At 39.8% G+C, this 18,250-nt stretch overlaps 1 pseudogene; it reads right to left on the bottom strand.

Annotated features, from left to right (window-relative positions):
* Nucleotides 1-16,874: 16,874 nt before the first annotated feature.
* Nucleotides 16,875-17,179, bottom strand: LOC119543495 (annotated as a pseudogene).
* Between the last annotated feature and the right edge of the window lie 1,071 nt (nucleotides 17,180-18,250).

Below are 18,250 nucleotides of genomic sequence, written 5' to 3'. Positions count from 1 at the left end.
CTTATTCAAGATTATTTTGAATATTCTTTTCTCTTTGCTATTCTCTCTTAACTTCTGAATCAGATAATCATATTGTTTCATTGTAATTATAGATTTGTACAGTCCATTGTATTTATATATTAATTAGGGGAAGAATTTTGGCTTGGTTCTTTATTTGGTTTTAAGTTTATCTAAAACTCATTTCTCTTAAATATGTATATTGTAAGCCTGTCTTTATACTTTTCTGTTTTTATATGGGTTGTAATTTTGATTCAAAATTAAACAGAGGAATAAAGGAAAGAATTAATCCGGAAAGAGTTATTTTTTAAAAAAGAAGAGTTTTTGTTGTTGTTATTTCTTAAAGGGCAAGTTTATACATTGGGAAAAGATTATCTGGTGGAAAAAATGAAAATGTAAGTCATAAAGATAAAAATGAGGAGGAAAGCCTGTGCCCAGTCTACTTGAAAGGTGAGATAAAGAAGTGGAGGCCCTGCTGGCTACCAGCCAGCCCATATTGGCTCAGCTTGGCTCAGCCGCATTCTGGAGCTCTCTCTGAGGGTGAGGGCAGATCCTGAGGTAAATACTGAGGATGGGAAAGAATGAGTTCATTAAGTAAATAATAGTTGCAAGCCAAATGTTCATAGCTTGGGTATACCTTACTTGCCTGAGGCAGTTGTACAATGCATTTTGAGCTAGTTTTCATATCCTCAGGGGCCTTGCTATCAAATTCCAAAATTACTCCCTCTCCTCAGACAGCTTTCCTCACAACTGCTGAAAAAAGAAACTGTTAGGAAAGTCTCACACTGAAGAAATTTTGGTAAAAGTGAGTTACATGCAAACAGGAAGAGAGAGGGAATTAAGAAATGCAGATAATTATTGTTGTGAATGCTGGATGGTATAAAAAAGAGAAAAGGTTTTGCTTTGCAGTGTTTATAGTGAAGTACATAAAATGAAAATAAGAATGCCATGGAGCTAATTTTTGAAATATAAAGCAGGCTTTTAGGTGCTCAGATCCCATAAAAATCAAAAGGACAAATGTGACTTGCACTTGCTTTACTGAAGCAAATTTTCACACCCTGGTATTTAAATTGACTTAGAGGCACTCAAATAATCCCACAGGCTTGTAAAACATGATGCTTATATCTGCATCTAAATATTCTACTCTGGGATTTGGAATCCCAATCGGCAACCTGGGAAAACCATATTACTTACACTTGCTCAAATAGTCTCTGATTAGTTCTTCTGACCCTCTTGTATACTAATAAATGGTCCATTACAGAACATTAAAACTGAATTCTTTCCATTAAAAATGATTTCCTTGCTAGGGAACACGATCTAAGTCTAATGTACACTGTTGGTTAACATTAGATTGTTTTAATGTACAGTGAAGGCATTCCAGTATGAAGAGATTGCAGCACTAATTAGGCTTTCTTGTTCAATTAGCTGAGAGGGGGGTGAGTCTTCCTACAGTGATCTAAACATTGCTTATATTCTTAGATTGTTTTTGGTCTATTATTTTTGATCTAAAGAGCTGAAAACTCTAATGCAAAATTGTATAATAAGCCTTGGAAAATTATGAGCCTAAAGTGACATTTACATCATCTCATCTGGTCAATTTTCACGTTTTATTGGGTTAGTGGTTTGAATAGGCTGATGGAATGGGAACTTCTTCGGCTGGGATTCCAGCACATCCCCCACCCCATCCAAGGCTGTGTGCCCCCCTTGGAACCTAGTATAGGGTCAACATAGTAGGTGTCCAGGGATTCATATTATAAATTACTTCTAAGTGACTGGTAATTATACATTTCTGAAACACTTATCTATTAAGTTAATAAATGTTTATTTATTGAGCACTTCAGTAGCTGTGCCCAGCATTGTGAGTAAACCCTAAGGAAATTTTTAAAGATATATTAAACATGGTTCTATGAAACAGTATCATGGGCAATATACTACATTTATATTTGAAATTCCCATTTTTATTCTCAGCCCACCCCAGGAGAAAATATCATTTGCTTGCTCAGTTAGTTTTAGAGAGGAATATTGGATAGACTGTGAGTGGCCAAGTTACTTTCCTTAAGAACAGTGAAGAATCCTGTAGGAAAACTTCTAGTGGAGGGGCAGGAGACTGGAAAAAATGGCCAGCGAAGGGAATGACAGAAGTCAGTGTGATGAAGTTTTGTGTGAAGTTAGGGGTTGGGGAGGAAAGAAATAGAGAAGTTGCTCTAAAAAGTGGATTGTTGGGGTTAAAAAGAAATATTTAATGAATTTTTTAGACACCCCTGTTCTGTAATGTGTTAGGCAACCAACTTCATTATCTTTCCAAGAAAATGTGAGTAAAAATATCTCTCTTCAAAGCTTTTGGAAACAGATTTTTTGGGAGATTTGGAAAGGATGCTGGGCTGAGTCTCTGTGGGTTGACTGGTCATTAGGAGCTAGAATCACCTGCATTAATATTATACTAATGTTGAAAGAAACATGGCAGTGTATATCTAAGTGTTTATTTATAAAGAATGAACTCTAAGTATAGTAGTTTTTTTTCGAAACCAAAATTAGGACACATGGTTTAAAAAATACGACTGTAGGGGACTCGGGCAAGATGGCGGCATAGAAAGGAGGGGAAGCTAAGTAGTCCCCCTGGAACAACTACAAAAAAACAGAAACAACTAGTAAATAATCCAGAATAATAGCGGGGGGACAAACGAGACCATCCATTCATCATACACCAACCTGAATTGGGAGGAATGCCCGAGAACACAGCAAAAAATCTGTAAGTAAAACCTGTGGAACCAGGTCGGGAGACCCCCTCCCCCATAGCCCAAGCTGCAAAGCCTCGTGGTGCCAGAGAGAAGCTCTCTCCCAGCAAGCAAATACAGCTCAGCTGAGCTCCAACTGGGGTTTTAGTGAGTGTGAACTGCTCACTACAGGTACGCAGCCCCAAAAAACAGAGGCTTTGGGTGATGACTGACCTGGGAGAGCTGGAGGGTTGCCTTGGACTGGGTCTGAAGGGGACTATCTGTTTCTTTTTCAGCTCAGTGGAGAAAGCCCCAGTCATTTTCAGTTTCCAGGGCTGTGACTCCGGGAAGGGTGGAGACAGCACAAGCAGAGAGCGATACCATTGAAATGCTAATGACCTCCACCTGAGGGGTCTGTCTTCTCTAGGAGGAAAGGGGTGGGGCCCTTTCCATTCAGAACCAGACCCCAGAGCCTGGGGGAACACGGGCATACCTCCTCACATCAGTCAAGAATTATAGGCTAACAGGCGTCACCTGCTGGGCAGAAAAGCACAGTGACCCGAGGCATCAAAGGGTGGAGCAATTTTCTAAGACACACCCGCAGGGAAACCAGATACTAAATATTTCTTCCCTCTGGGACCTGAGCCTGTTCTGGTCTGGGAAAACCTGATTTGGATAACCAAGGAAACCATGCCTAGACAACAGAAAATTAAAACCTACACTAAGAAAAACAAAGTTATGGCCCAGTCAAAGGAACAAACGTACACTTCAACTGAGATACAGGAATTTAGACAACTAATGCTAAATCAGAAAGTTTGGAGAAGATATTGCAAAAGAGATAGAGGCTGTAAAGGAAGCACTGGACATGTATACGGCAGAAATCAAAAGTTCAAAAAAACAACTAGTAGAATCTATGGAAATGAAAGGCACAACACAAGAGATGAAAGACACAATGGAAACATACAACAGCAGATTTCAAGAGGCAGAAGAAAACACTCAGGAACTGGAGAACAAAACACCTGAAAGCCTACACGCAAAGGAGCAGATGGAGAAAAGAATGAAAAAATATGAGCAATGCCTCCGGGAACTCAAGGATGAAACAAAGTACAATAATGTACGTATCATTGGTGTCCCAGAAGGAGAAGAGAAGGGAAAGGGGGCAGAAGCAATAATAGAGGAAATAATTAATGAAAATTTCCCATCTCTTATGAAAGACATAAAATTACAGATCCAAGAAGCGCAGTGTACTCCAAACAGAAGAGATATGAATAGGCCTATGCCAAGACACTTAATAATCAGATTATCAAATGTCAAAGACAAAGAGAGAATCCTGAAAGCAGCAAGAGAAAAGCAATCCATTACACACAAAGGAAGCTTAATAAGACTATGTGCGGATCTCTCAGCAGAAACCATGGAGGCAAGAAGGAAGTGGCATGATATATTTATGATACTGAAAGAGAAAAACCACCAACCAAGAATCCTGTATCCAGCAAAGCTGTCCTTCAAATATGAGGGAGAGCTCAAAATATTTTCTGACAAACAGACAATGAGAGACTTTGTGAACAAGACACCTGCCCTACAGGAAATACTAAAGGGGGTGATAGAAGACAGGAGTGCGTGGTTTGGAACACAATTTTGGGAGATGGTAGCACAACAGCGTAAGTACACTGAACAAAGGTAACTATGAATACGGTTGAGAGAGGAAGGTGGGGAGCATGTGAGACACCACAAGAAAGGAGGAAAGATAAAGACTGGGACTGTGTAACTTGGTGAAATCTAGAGTATTCAACAATTGTGATAAAATGTACAAATATGTTCTTTTACGAGGGAGAGCAAGCAAATGTCAACCTTGCAAGGTGTTAAAAATGGGGAGGCATTGGGGGAGGGATGCAATCAGCATAAACTAGAGACTGTAACTAATAGAATCATTGTATTATGCTTCCTTTAATGTAACAAAGGTGATATACCAAGGTGAATGCAGATAAGAGGGGGGGATAGGGGAGGCATGTTAGACACTTGACATTGGTGGTATTGTCTGATTCTTTATTCTACTTTGATTTAAGGTTATTTTTCCTTTTGCTGCTTCCTAGCTGTCATTTTTTTGTTTCCTCTTTCTTTTGCCTCTCTACCTTCTTTGACTCTTCCTCCTGCCTTGTGGAAGAAATGTAGATGCTCTTGCTTAGTATGAGCAGAATGTTCAATTAGGATGAACTTAAATGTTTGGAAATGAACAGGGGTGTTGGTAGCAAGATGTGAGAATAACTAACAGCGCCGAATGGTGTGTGAATGAGGTGGAAAGGGGAAGCTCAGAGTCATATATGTTACCAGAAGGAAAGTTGGAGGTCAAAAGATGGAAATGTATAAAACTGAATCCTATGGTGGGCAATGTCCATGATCAACTGTACAAATACTAGAAATCACTTCATGAACCAGAACAAATGTATGACAATACAATTAGAAGTTAATAATAGAGGGGCATATAGGGAAGAACTATATACCTATTACAAACTATATATTACAGTTAGTAGTATTTCAACATTTTTTCATAAACAGTAACAAACGTACTATATCAATACTAGGAGTCAACAATTGAGAGGGGTTGGTTAGGGATAGGGGAGGTTTAGAGTTTCCTTTTCTTTTTTTTTTCATCTTTCACTTTATTTCTTGTCTGGAGTAATGAAAAGTTTCTAAAAATTGAACAAAAGTTAAGTGTGATAGATGCACAGCTGTATGAGGGTACCCAGGGGCAAGTGATTGTACACTTTGGATCTTTGGATAATTGTATGGTATCTGAACAATCTCAATAAAAATGAAAAATAAAAAAAATAAAAAAAAAATACGACTGTAGTTCTTTGGTGGTTGGATAGAATATCTTAGATTGGGACTATCCCAGAAAACCGAGGCCAGAGGTTCCCCAACTCTGTTTGCTCTCAGGAGGGAAGGCAGGAGTTGGGGAACAATCACTTTTTTTTTCCTGGGTTACTATGGTGGAAATTTTATTCACCGGACAAATACTGAGCACCTGGTATTTGCCAAGACCCTTGTAGATTTTGGGCTCATAGATAAAGCATCATTACTGCCCTTTGAAAGAGCTTGGCCAAATAGAAGAGAGTGACATACACACACAAATATTACAGGAAAATGGAATAAGTTTCACAATAGCTGGTACTGCAAGTTTAGCCTAAGACTGAGCCCATCTCACTCCTGAACTTGTCTTTGCCCACCCAGGTGGAGAGGCAAGAACGATCATGACTGGGTAGGGATAATGGATGAGGTAAAGGAATTGGTGAAGAATGTTGAATAAATGGGAATGCACAAGGGACTGGAGTAGATACAGAAAAGAGGAGATATTTGTTGAAAGGCATGAGGTCTGGTGGAGATTTGGGGACTTGGTGTTTAGTTTCCTAGGCTGTTCAAAGCAAATAATATGAAGTGGATCAGGTTAAAAATGGGATTAAACAGGTGAAATGATTTGTCCACAGTTTCGAGGCTGAGAAAATGTCCAAATGAAGGCATCATTATGGTGATCCTTGGCTCCTCTGCCACATGGAAAAGCACATAGCAATGTCTGCTGGTCTCTCCCTTCTCTTCCAGATTTTGTGATTTCACCTTCTTGCTTCAGTGGCTTCATCTCTCTTTGTCTGAATTTCTTTCTCTTATAAAGGACTCCAGTAATAAGATTAAGATCTGTCCTGATTGAGGTGGGTCACACTTTAACTGATGTAGCCTTGTCAAAAGGTCCTACTTGCAATGGGTTCACACCCACAGGAATGGATTAAATTTAAGAACATGTATTTCTGGGATACAAACAACTTTAAACCACCATAGCTGGTAGCCAGTATTGCAAGAGCTTCCCAATTGCTTGTCTTCTTTTCAGTCTGAGCCTACCATTATCGAGTGAATCTTCTTTTAAATATGGCATATCTATGCCTTCCTTTCAAAGGTCTCTCAATTGCTTAAGAAAATAAGCCCAGTTTCCTTATTCTGACACTTCAGATCTTCCAGTTTCGCCTCAACACAACATACAATTTCGACCTATGAAAATCGTATTTTTATGTGGTTCAGCAATATAACATTTCTCTCTCTCAACTTCTCAAGTATATTCAACTTCAGTCAATGCTTGACTTCTTTTTTGTCTTTGTATGTTTTTCAAAATTCCATTGGTAAATGCCTTTTTCTAATATTGCTTGTCTACAAAGTCCCTCTTGATCCATCTTTGCCCCCACATGGTATATGATTTCTTCCTCTTCTGAACACACTGTGATTGATTTCTCTGTATGGTATATTCTGTTTTATGTTATAATTATTTATATACACACATATGTTTCCACACTCCTTGATTATAAGGAATTCTTATTGTACTCAATTTTTTTTTTTTTCTCTCACTCCTTTTACTCAGAGCAACCAGGATGGCATAAGCCCATAAACAATTTTTATAAAGAGCAGAATTTAGTGCTTCCTGTAGTTGATGGTGAGAGACTTGAAGATCTAAGCCTGAAGTGCAGGAGAGGTGCTGAGTCATGATCAGCTGGCAACTGAAGAATCTCTCTCTCCATCTCTGTGTGTGTGTTTTGAGAATCTTCTTAATACTTAAATGGAGATTAGGAAATCTACACTTAAAGCATTAATAGCTAGGACTATGAAAACCATTTTACTCTCCTTATTTATGTAATGAGATTGACAGCCTAATTTAAACGTTGTGAATACTGCAAAATACCTTTGTTCTAGGATTCTGATATACAATCTTCCCAACACTTTCGATTAATGAATACAAAGTGTTTTCATTGCCAGTTCTTTCTGAGAGAGAATTTGACCCTAAAGCTTTTTGTCCCCTACTTGCATAATAAAATTTTTACAAAGAAATGCTATATTTTTAATAAAAATTATTGGTGTAGAGCAGAATATCTATTGATACAGGTAGAAATTTGAATTCAGTGCTTGTATAATAAAAGATAGTTATGAATAGTAAAAGGAAAGATACATATGAAATAAAACAGCACATATATACAAATAAAAGGTGCTGATCTCCATTTGCTAACTTATTTCCAGCTGTAGCAAGTTTATCACTCAGGATATTCTCCTTATACCCATAGGAGATGTGCTAGTTTGGAACTATTTTGTACTCCAGAAAAAAGACATGTTCTTTTAATCCATGCAGACCTATTGTGGGTGGGGCCTTCTGTTCAACTGAGATGTGATCCAGTCTATTCAAGATTGGTCTTAATCTCTTTACTGGGGTCCTTTATGAGAGAATAAAAGACAGGAAAAAACCAGAGAGCTCAAAGAGAGAAAACACAGAGTTTAGAGAGAGAAATGCCTTGGAGATGCTAAGAGAGAACCCACAGATGCTCAGAGAGAAAGCTGCTGGAATCAGAAGCTGAAAGTGATGAAACCTGGGAGTGAAGGATCAGCAGATGCTGCATGTGCCTTGCTATCTGACAGAGGAACCCCGGATGCCCGCAGCCTTTCTTCAGAGAAGGTATCCTCTTATTGGTGCCTTAATTTGCACATTTTCATGGCCTTAGAATTGTAACTTGTAGCTTAATAAATCCCCATTGTTAAAAGCCAACCCACTTCCAGTGTATTGCATTCTGGCAGCCTTAGCAAACTGAAACAGGAGATAAGCCTTTTTTCAGACATGGAAACTGAAGACAAAAAAGATCATGTAATACGCTTCCATTTTCTTTGTCTCTTGCTCTAGACTTTGCTTTCTCCTTTAATCACTTTAAAGAAAATGGAATTCACTGCTTTATAGTCTTCTTGTGTTCCATAGTTTTGCTCTTTTCTATTTGATGGCCAACGGTTTTGGTGCTAGACTGTTATCACAAATACCACAAACTGGGCTTGGCTTAAACAGTAAGAATTTATTGGCTCATGGTTTCAGAGGCCAGTGGTCCAAATCAAGGCTTTGGCTATAAGGCTTGCTTCCTACCCGGGTCAGTAGTGTTCTAGCTCGCTGGCAATCCTGTGGTTCCTTGGCTTTCCCATCAAATGGTAATGTCCTCTCCTTTCTCTTTTAGGTTCCCCCTGATTCTGGCTCCTCCCTGTGACTTTCTCTTACTATTTCTGAATTTTTTCTATTTATAAAAGACTCCAGTAGTCCAGATTAAGGCCCACACTCATTCAGTTGGGTCACACCTTATCTAAAACAACATCCCTAAGAGATCCTATTTATAAGGGGTTCACACCTGCCATAATTGGGGCAAGACTAAGAACATGTCCTAACCGGGGTATACAATTCAATCTACCACACCATCCTTTTAACCCCAGGGCCTACTTTAAAATAGTGGATTGGTCAGATGCAGACACTCTTATCTAATAGTTAGATAATCTTCCTTTGTTTTGATCCTTCCCATTTTTTTTTCTGCAATTCTATCCAGACATTTTATAATCTTACTATTGATCTTCATTTAATCTATGCCTTATATCAATATTGTTGTCCCCACTTTTTCTAATAAGACTGAGGCCCAGACAATTTATGATATTTGCCCAAAGCAATTGGGGTGCCAACCCAGACCACTGAAGTCCTGTGCTCTTTCTATTACATCACAGTTGCATTCTCTGAATAAATGTCACTTTGACTTGGGTCTTAAGTCCCAGGCTCTTGAAGCACATCTATTGGGAAACACAGAAGAGGAAATGACTTCTTCCTTGGTGTCAATGGAAGATTTTATTGAGAAGCAATAATTTGTTAGAGATCCTTGATTTAAGAGTTGGAATCTCTCAGATATAGGCAGATTGGTGGGGAGAAGGAATTCCAGGTTGAAGGAACAGCATCCCCTACCTTCACAGAAAAGAAAAGGTGTGTGTGGGAGAGGGAAGGTGCACAGTAGATTAGGAAAAAGACCTGAGTAGACTGCAAGGGATATAGATGTCTTGGTGTGTTTTAGAAAAACTTACAGCAGATTGAGATATTTTAGAAAAACAATTCTGAACATAGGGAAAGACTTGAAGGGAGGCCTTCATAACCTGTTGTGGTGGTTTTTTTACTAGACCCAGTTTGTGAAACAGCCCAGACCCACTTGGTTCCGTCTATCCCCCCAACCCAGGCCTCCACAATTTCACCTCCCTTCCTGACTAGTGCAGCCCTAGCAATGTCTCTCACCAGGCCATGAGCCTCTGCCACAGCCATAGTCATCTCATCTCCTAACAACACCTATTGGTTGTGCGTCTTCTGAAGCAAGGACTTCCTTTGGCAAAACCTTCATCACAACTTCTGTAGTGGGAACTGTGGGAGGCCAAGTAGGAGGTCTCCACCTATGCATGGAGACTTTGACTCTCCCAGCAGCTGCCAATAGAGGTGGGATAACACAACCCAGGAGTAGAAGGGAGTTATTACTCCATGGGATTTTGGCCAGTTAAAGACAGAAAACAAGGAGTCAGCAGATAAAGTGCTTCCTCTTTTTCCTCGGGTTCTGAGTGGATATGCTATTCAGCCTTGTCAATCAATTGTGGGTTATTTTGTTTTGTTCTTAGATGTTTGCAACCAGCTAATCTTATATTTGCATGGATTCCTCCCCTGCTTCACTTCCCTTTTTTTTCTCACTCCTATTTCCCTAAGCCTAGACTTCCCATCCCCATTCCCAAACAAAACAAAACAGAATGAAACCCTAGCATGTATGCTTTGCCTCAGGGTCTGGGATAGGCTAAAACAATTGCATGAGGAGTGATTGTAGAAAGCTGACTCTCAGAATGGAATTTTGACATTGAATTGCCCACTGATCTGAAGGTAATAAGGATCCCTGGCATGGAGTGCCACCATAGTTACTAAAGCTTACATCTAAGGTTAGTTAGGATGGGGGTGCATCTATAAAGCAAGATATTGGGAGAGGAAGTGGCTGCTGGATAGTTATAAGGATTCTTGTAGGATAGCTACTTTGGGAAGGTATCAGCAGCTATATTAGTCAGGGTTCTCCAGGGAAACAGAACCAACAGGAGATATATGTAAATATTATGAGAGTTTTATAAGAATTGTCTCATGCATCTGTCAGGATGGGCAAATCCAAATTCCGTAGGGCAGCCCACAAGCTGGGAACTCTGATGAAAGTTTTTGATTAATTCCCCTGGAGAGGCTGGCTGCTTGACAAAGAGATGAAAATTCTCTCTTCTTACTGCTGAAATCATCACTTCTCCTTTTAAAGCCTTCAAGTGATTGGATGAGATTTCTCTCATTATTGAAGGCAATCTCCTCAGTTGATTGTAGATGTAATCAGCCATAGATGCACTCAACTTACTGATGATTTAAGTCCATGAAATATCCTCACAGTAACAATCAGGCCAATGCTTGCTTGACCAAACAACTAGACACCATAACCTGGCTGAGATGACACATGAATTTAACCATTACTGAGGCCCTGATAAGGAAAAATACTAGGCTCAGGGCACCTACTTGCCAGGTTAAAGCACATTGTGAAAGCCAGAGGCAGCTTTAAAGGAGTCTCTCATCTCATGCAGCTACATGGCAGACTGTGCTGAAAATTAGGTCCTGGGTCTTATTGTAAAGCAGAGATGAAAGAAGACTAAATTCACAGCCTCGACAAATGTCCTATGTCAAAGTGAGATGCCTGATAGGGAAAGAGTAGGATCCTGCATCATTTGATTAGACAAGCCTAAGAATGGTAAATTCCTACGAATGCTCCTAGTGGCAGAAGCAGCTCCTTCCCTCACTGTCATTCGATGACCTCAGCTAGAAGATGGAATATGAGATGATGCTTGGTGTTCTCAAGGTGTGCCACCACCTCCTTGGGTCTCAACAAGACCAAGAAATTGTACTTGTTACTATGTGCCAGGAGGAATGGGGTGAACATGTATGGGAGTGGATATTGAAGTTTTTGGTCTGATGATGGGGAATAGATATCTGAAAATGAAAAAATCCTATTATTATGGTGGCTCAACAGTGATTCAGAATGCAATTGTGCCAGTGACACTTGGGGCTGGTTCTGCTACTTTACTGGATAACTCCTTGAAGCTTGGACATTATGATGGTCCATAGTGAAGGAAGAGAGGCCAGATTGTCCTTGGCATTGTATTGAAGAAGGTGAGTGAAGGTTCAGGGAGGTGGGAAAGTTAGAGTGTATTTCCCAGGTAATATCCACCACTTGACTTTTGTCCTTGGGAGGTCCTCAATAGGGAAATAAGTGAGGATCCTTCACTAAGGTAGTAAGGAATATGCTAGAGAAGATACCAAAATTTTTGAGAAGTTTGTTGGAGGCTGTTATCTGCGGGCTGGGGTTGAGAGTAGGAGATGTCATTGAACCAGGCTCTCTATTATCAGTAGAGATGTTGGGATTCCAGAATGTCAGGGGCCAGGTGACAGTACTTAGCCATCAGAGATAAGATGGATTTAATTATAGAACAGACATCAATGATGGCAAAGCAGGAGTGACAATCAGCATTGCTTTTCCTACAAAGATCTGCAGGAAATTGCCAATAGGTCATAGTGTTCCTCATAGTGAGATAGAGGAACAGTTAACTAAAGTATTTCTCAATTTGTGTGATAATTTTAAAGAATAGAGAAAGCTGACAAATATCACTTCATTGCTAAAATGGGAAATTTAGGCCTCTCATCCAGATTCCAAATCTGTCAGTTCATGGACCTCATTTCCATTGATTGAAGGGGGTCCTGGGTCCCCCTGAGGGAAGAGCTCACAATACCACCACAGGTATATTCAGTATATACTTTTCTAAACTTTTGACAAAGGACATATGACTATTTACCAGAGAACAGTGAAAGAGGAATAAAAAACTTTTCAAGATTCTTAGATTTGTGGCCTGACATGACTTGCCATCATAGTCATTCACTTAGAATAGAGGCTTATGGAAGGCAGGTGATGACTGGATGGCTAGTCCATATCTGTTCTCACAGTGGATCCTCTGGGTCCACAGATCCAACCTGTGGACGTTTCCCCACTTCCCAAATGTATAACTGAGATAGATATACTTAGCTGCCAACAGAGCTTTTTCATCTGATCTGTGGAGTAAGTTACAATATGATAGACAAGGCCAAGTGGAAGCTCCTATAAATGCCCTCACTCTTCAAACAGATAGTGATTAAGAAAAAATATTGCATCCCAGAAATAATTCCAGAGATTAGTCTTCATCAAAATCTTGAAGGACATGGGGATGGTAATTCCCATCATATTTGTGCTCAATTTACCTATATGGCCTCTGCAATAGCCTGATAGATCATAACATGACATTACAGGATCACTATAAATTTGGACCCTCATTTGCGGTGGTGGGTCAAATGTAGACTCTTTACTGGAGTAGATAAACATAGCTTCTGGTATGCCGCTACTGATTTGGTGATTTCTTTCTTCTAGATCCCCATTGATATGCGCCTTTCACTGTTTGGCATAACTCTGTACCACTCTTCTGCTTTCTATCATAATATGGTTTGCAGGGACTTTGATCATCTTGACATTCTTCAGACTGTCACCCTGCTCTTCTGTGTTGATGATATCATGCTAACTAGACCTGTTGAGCAAGGAGGGGCAAATAGTCTACATTCTCTTGTAAAACATGTTTGACAAAGGCAAAATAAAAGTACCAGGAATATTCAGAGGCTTGAGAAATCAGTTAAGTGTTTAGGGACCCAATGTTTAGGCATGTTGGGACAACCCTAGATAAAGGGCAAGTTGTTGCACCTTCCACCTCTTAAAATGAAGAAAAAGGCACAGTACTTGGTTGGTCATTTTGGATTTGGAAGGCAGCAAATATTACTCATTTATTGGAGTGATTTGGAAAGGTGCCAGTTTATAGTTGGGACCAGTGCAAGAATGGTCTCTATCATAGGTCCAGGCTGTAGCACAAGCTGCCCTTCCACTTGAACCATTTGACCCAGTGGTTCCAATAGCGCTGGAAGTAACCATCATGCTGAATGAGGATGGCCCTGGGGGAGAGTCCCAGTGAAGAACTTCAGGGTTCAGAGCAAGGCCATGTCCTCTTTTGAAAACTGTTTCTCTGTGTGTTTCTGGGCCCTAGAAGAGACCAAGTGGCTGAACAAGGGACACCAAACAAGAATGGGACCAGAACTACCTGTCATGAATTGAGTGTGTTTGAATCCCATGCACCATAATGTCAAATGGGTACAGTAGCAAACCTTTGTACAATGGAAGAGGTGCATGCAGGACTGGACCCAAATAGGTCCAGATGCACAAGTAAAATACATGAGGCTGACACTCCCATGTCACTAACTTCTGATGTACTGATTCCTCTCCCTCAGTTCATACCTATGGCTTCATGGGGTTTCCTTATGACCAACTAATGAGGAGAAAAAGACAACTTTGGCCTGTTTTACAGACGGGTTGGAAGTTGTGTTGGTTTGATACAGAAATGGACTCTTTTTACATTACAGCACCACTCAGCAGTGGTCCTGAAAGACTCTGTTATTGGGAAATCCTCACAGTGGGCAGAACTACAAGCAGTTCACTTGGTTGTCCACTTTCTTTGGAGGGAAGGTTGCTTGAGTTATGGATAGTCAATGACTCCTGGCAGTGGTGATTGACTTGTCCAATTGGTCAACAGCCTGGAAGAATAGTAATAAAACAGGTTCAAGAAAGTCTGGGGATGGATCTCTGAGAGTGGGTATACTAAGTAAACCTAATGTTTCTCATGTTAGTGCCCACCAGAAAGCATCTACTACAACAGAGGCCATCAGTATCTGGTGGATAAATTGCCCCATTCTGTGAATATCAATCAGCTCTGTTCCTGGTACCCAGTTCTTCTCAGATGAGCCCAAAAATAGAATGGCCATGGTGGAAGAGGTGGAGTCTTCAGTGAGTCCCTCTAACTAAGGCTAATCCAGCTCCTGGCACTGTTGAAAGCACAGTTTATCAGTAACATAAACTAACATTTAGACTTCTATTAGAACTATTTCTTGGAAAGAACAGCCAACTACATGGTAGCAGGTCCATTACACTGAAATCCTTTCCATCTTGGAGGGGGCAGTAATTCATCTTTACCAGGACTTATAAGATTGGAGCATATGAGTTTTTCGTACTTGACCATTTTTGTCCTACATAAATGACAATTTTTTGTGGTTCAATCAAATACATTACTCTGGATGTGGGTGTGGTAGGCAGTATAACGCCTCCCCTCCAAAGAGGCCTACGTCCTAATCCTCAGAACCTGTGACTATATTATGTTACAAACCTGTGAATATATTATGTTACATGGCAAAAGGGAATTAAGATTGCAGATGGGATTAAAGTTGCTAATCAGCTATCTTAAAATAAAGCAATTATCCTGATTGTTCAGGTGGGCCCAATGTAATCACAAGGGTCTTTAAAAGTGGAAAAGAGAATTTTCTGACTTGGAACTATGGGAGAGTTAAAGCCCCAAGTCATGGTCTTTGAACAACTAGAGCTAGGAGACAGGATCAGCAGATAATCTGCTTGCCCTTCCTTCCTCTTCATAGATTCTTCCTAGAAGTACTTTCTTTCTGGCTTACGGAACCAAGGGATGGCCTATGCTTTCTTGTGAACTTGTGGCCAGTTCAGTAACAGAGCATCTTATATTTATTTTCTTTCCTCCTCCTCTCACTTCTCCTTTCACCTCATTTTTCCCTTTAATAAAGTGTTAACACTTACATTTTGCCTTAAGCTCTAAATTTTAGAAAACCCGAGCTAAGACATGACTGTTGAGACATGTTGAAAACCTGAACTACAGGAGTCGCAGTGGGGATGGTAAAGAGGGGTAGATGCATGAGATAATCAGGGAGAAGAATTTTCCATATCTGTGGTTCCATACAATTAGTATTGGAATCCTGACTAAGGGTAAGGAAGGCAGTTATGAAAATTTTGAAGTTGATAGCATTGGCAACTGCTGGAATGATGCAAATACTAAATTGTTTGGAGAGAAGGTAATCAGCTGAATTTTGAATACATTGTGTTTGAAGTAGCTGTGGAACATCAGGTATTGAGGTCTAGGAGGAGGTTAGAAATGTGTAGTTGGAGCTAAGTGGTGGCTTTGGTAACTGAAAGGTTGTGGTCAGCCTGCTAAGATATGTTTTTTATACATATAGGTTTGTATAGCCACATTTCTGACAGACATGTAGGTCTGTTTTAGCAGTGAATATAACACCATTTGGAAAATAAATCATCCCATAGCATTTATTTGAATGTGCCTTGCTCTAAAACATTTTAACACTCCTGTCATTTATTTCTTCCAAATCATCTATCATTTATCCTTTCCTGGCTAAGGCCACATTTATCCTCAGAGCTGGGTATGATGTGCTACCAGAAGTACCAGTAAGTCTGCTCTGTCTTAGGAAATATCTCTTCCACTGTCTTGCTCAAGCTTGGTTTTAACAATTAGTGGTTCTATTATTAAAACAAAAGAGGTAATTCATCAAAACTCTGTAGATCATTAGTTGGCTTGTAGTGACTGAGAGTCACAGATTCTTCTTGGGGGAAGATTTTGAATGTAAGGTGTGTGTGTGTGTAAGAGAGAGAGAGAAAGTTGGGGGGTGCCATCAGTGATGTTCAATAGCTGTTTATTTAGTGAATGAGTACCCAGGTTATCGTATCAGTCATCCTGGGTTCCATTCCGGTTGTGTGTTCCCTGGCTGTATCACCTTGGATAAGTTACTTTACTGAGATTCAATTTCACAGCATCTATAAAAGTGGACATACTCATAGTAAATGCCTAAGAGGCTGTTGTGTGAATTAAATGAGAAAATGGATCTTCATCCATTTATTTTATAGTAAGCTCACAATAATTGTTTATATATACATATATCTATATATATATAGACATAGATATAGATATAGATATAGATATAGATATAGATATTAAGGTGTGGCTGTTGATGCCAAAGACAAACATTACCTATTTTATAATTCTCTCTGAGAAAGGACATTTTGATACTGTATAATCATTTATAAGTCAACTTAGATTTGAGATCCCTTTTTTTTCTCTTAATTCCAACCAGCCTAATTTCTTGATTCACTGAGAAAGCAACATCTAAGTGTTAGGTGCTCACTCATTTACTTGGAAGATGCACTGTCTGCTTTATCACCAAGATGAATAAATAAATAAATAAATAAATAAATTTTTAAACATGTTCTTTCAGTTTTTTATTCAAATCATCAATGCCCCCAGAAGCATTTACCATTTTAAAAAGCAATTTAATGTTATCAAAAGGTGATATTCACTTTAATATCACTGTTTGCCTTCCCGCCACTGCCAGGAGCCTTCATTCCAGGCGACGTTCACAAAGAGGGCGGCACCACATGAAGGGCAACCACTGCACCCTTAGCAACATAAAAACAGCTGTCCCTATTGCGCATCTCCAAGGCACCTTCAAATAAGTAAGATTTAGTCATGAAATATAACCCAATAGGAACAGTGATCATTTAAACAGTGAAGAACAGGAGCGTCTTCAGGGTAGATGCTAATGAACTTTCAGTTCTGAACCCCGGCAGCAGCTACCGTGCATTCAAAGCCGCCTGATCAAAACGCTCCATGGAGTCACCGTGCCCGCAGCAGGCACTCGACGACGGCGGGGACCGAGATATATTTTAAATTTTCCACCTCTTATCACGTGCATGGCCTTGACAACAGCAATGACCTTCTGATAGGGCTAATCCTTTCAATTTTTTCTCCTCTACAATCTGTTCTCCTCCTTCAGTGAATTCCTGTTTTGCGTAGAGTAAAACCCTTGACCATGGCCTTCAAGGCGTCAAGTAAGGAGACTCTAGGCGCATCTCTCAAATCATTTGCTGTCATGTGTTCCCTCTTGCTCCCAGCCACAGGACCTCTTTCTGATCCTCAAAGCATCAAGTCCTTTCTTGATCCTGGGCCTTTTCACTAATCTCTCCAGCCAAAATGATCTTTCCCAGTTCATAATGTGTCATGATTGTTTACAAATGGTCTCTCGGCAGTGATTTGCTATCACAAAACCCCTTTCATTCCCTACGTAGATCTTATATCAGAATCTCTAATTATATTGTTTCTTTATAATTTTATTTGTTTGTGCATCTCTCTTTTATCTGAATGTAAGCTTCATGCAGCCAGGAGCTTTATTTCTATCTTGTTTCTGCTTATATCCTCAATGTTAAAAGAGTCTGGCCTAAAGTAGGTACTCAGTAAGTATTTGTCTAGAGAATGAATGAATGAATGAATAAACATAAGGAAGCATGTTTTCTATCCATGTCCCCATGACTAACAGGGCTAGAAAATGAGGTGGCAAAGACCATCCACATGGCAATAAGGGGCAGGATGTAGCTGTGCTTATGAAAGTTTCAACAGTTGACAAAGCAGTGCATAATAATAGCCAACACTTATATTGGGTTTCTTATTTGCCATGGAATGTGCCAAGAAATTTACCCGAATTAACTCATTTAATTCTCACCACACCCTACAAGGTAGAAGTTATCATTAATAACCTTATTTTGTAGAAGAGAAAACAGTCACAAATGAGTAAGTTGTTGCTCAGAGTTATATCACTAGCAAGCATCGGGGCATGTGTGAAATCAAGGTGTTTGGTTCCAGAGCCCAGGCACATGCCCACAGAGAACACAAATACAGGATTATCT

This window comes from Choloepus didactylus, chromosome 8 (genome assembly GCF_015220235.1).
Source record: "Choloepus didactylus isolate mChoDid1 chromosome 8, mChoDid1.pri, whole genome shotgun sequence".
NCBI lineage: Eukaryota > Metazoa > Chordata > Mammalia > Pilosa > Megalonychidae > Choloepus > Choloepus didactylus.
Note: the sequence above shows the minus strand (reverse complement) of the source record. Positions and strands in the feature narration are given on the sequence as shown.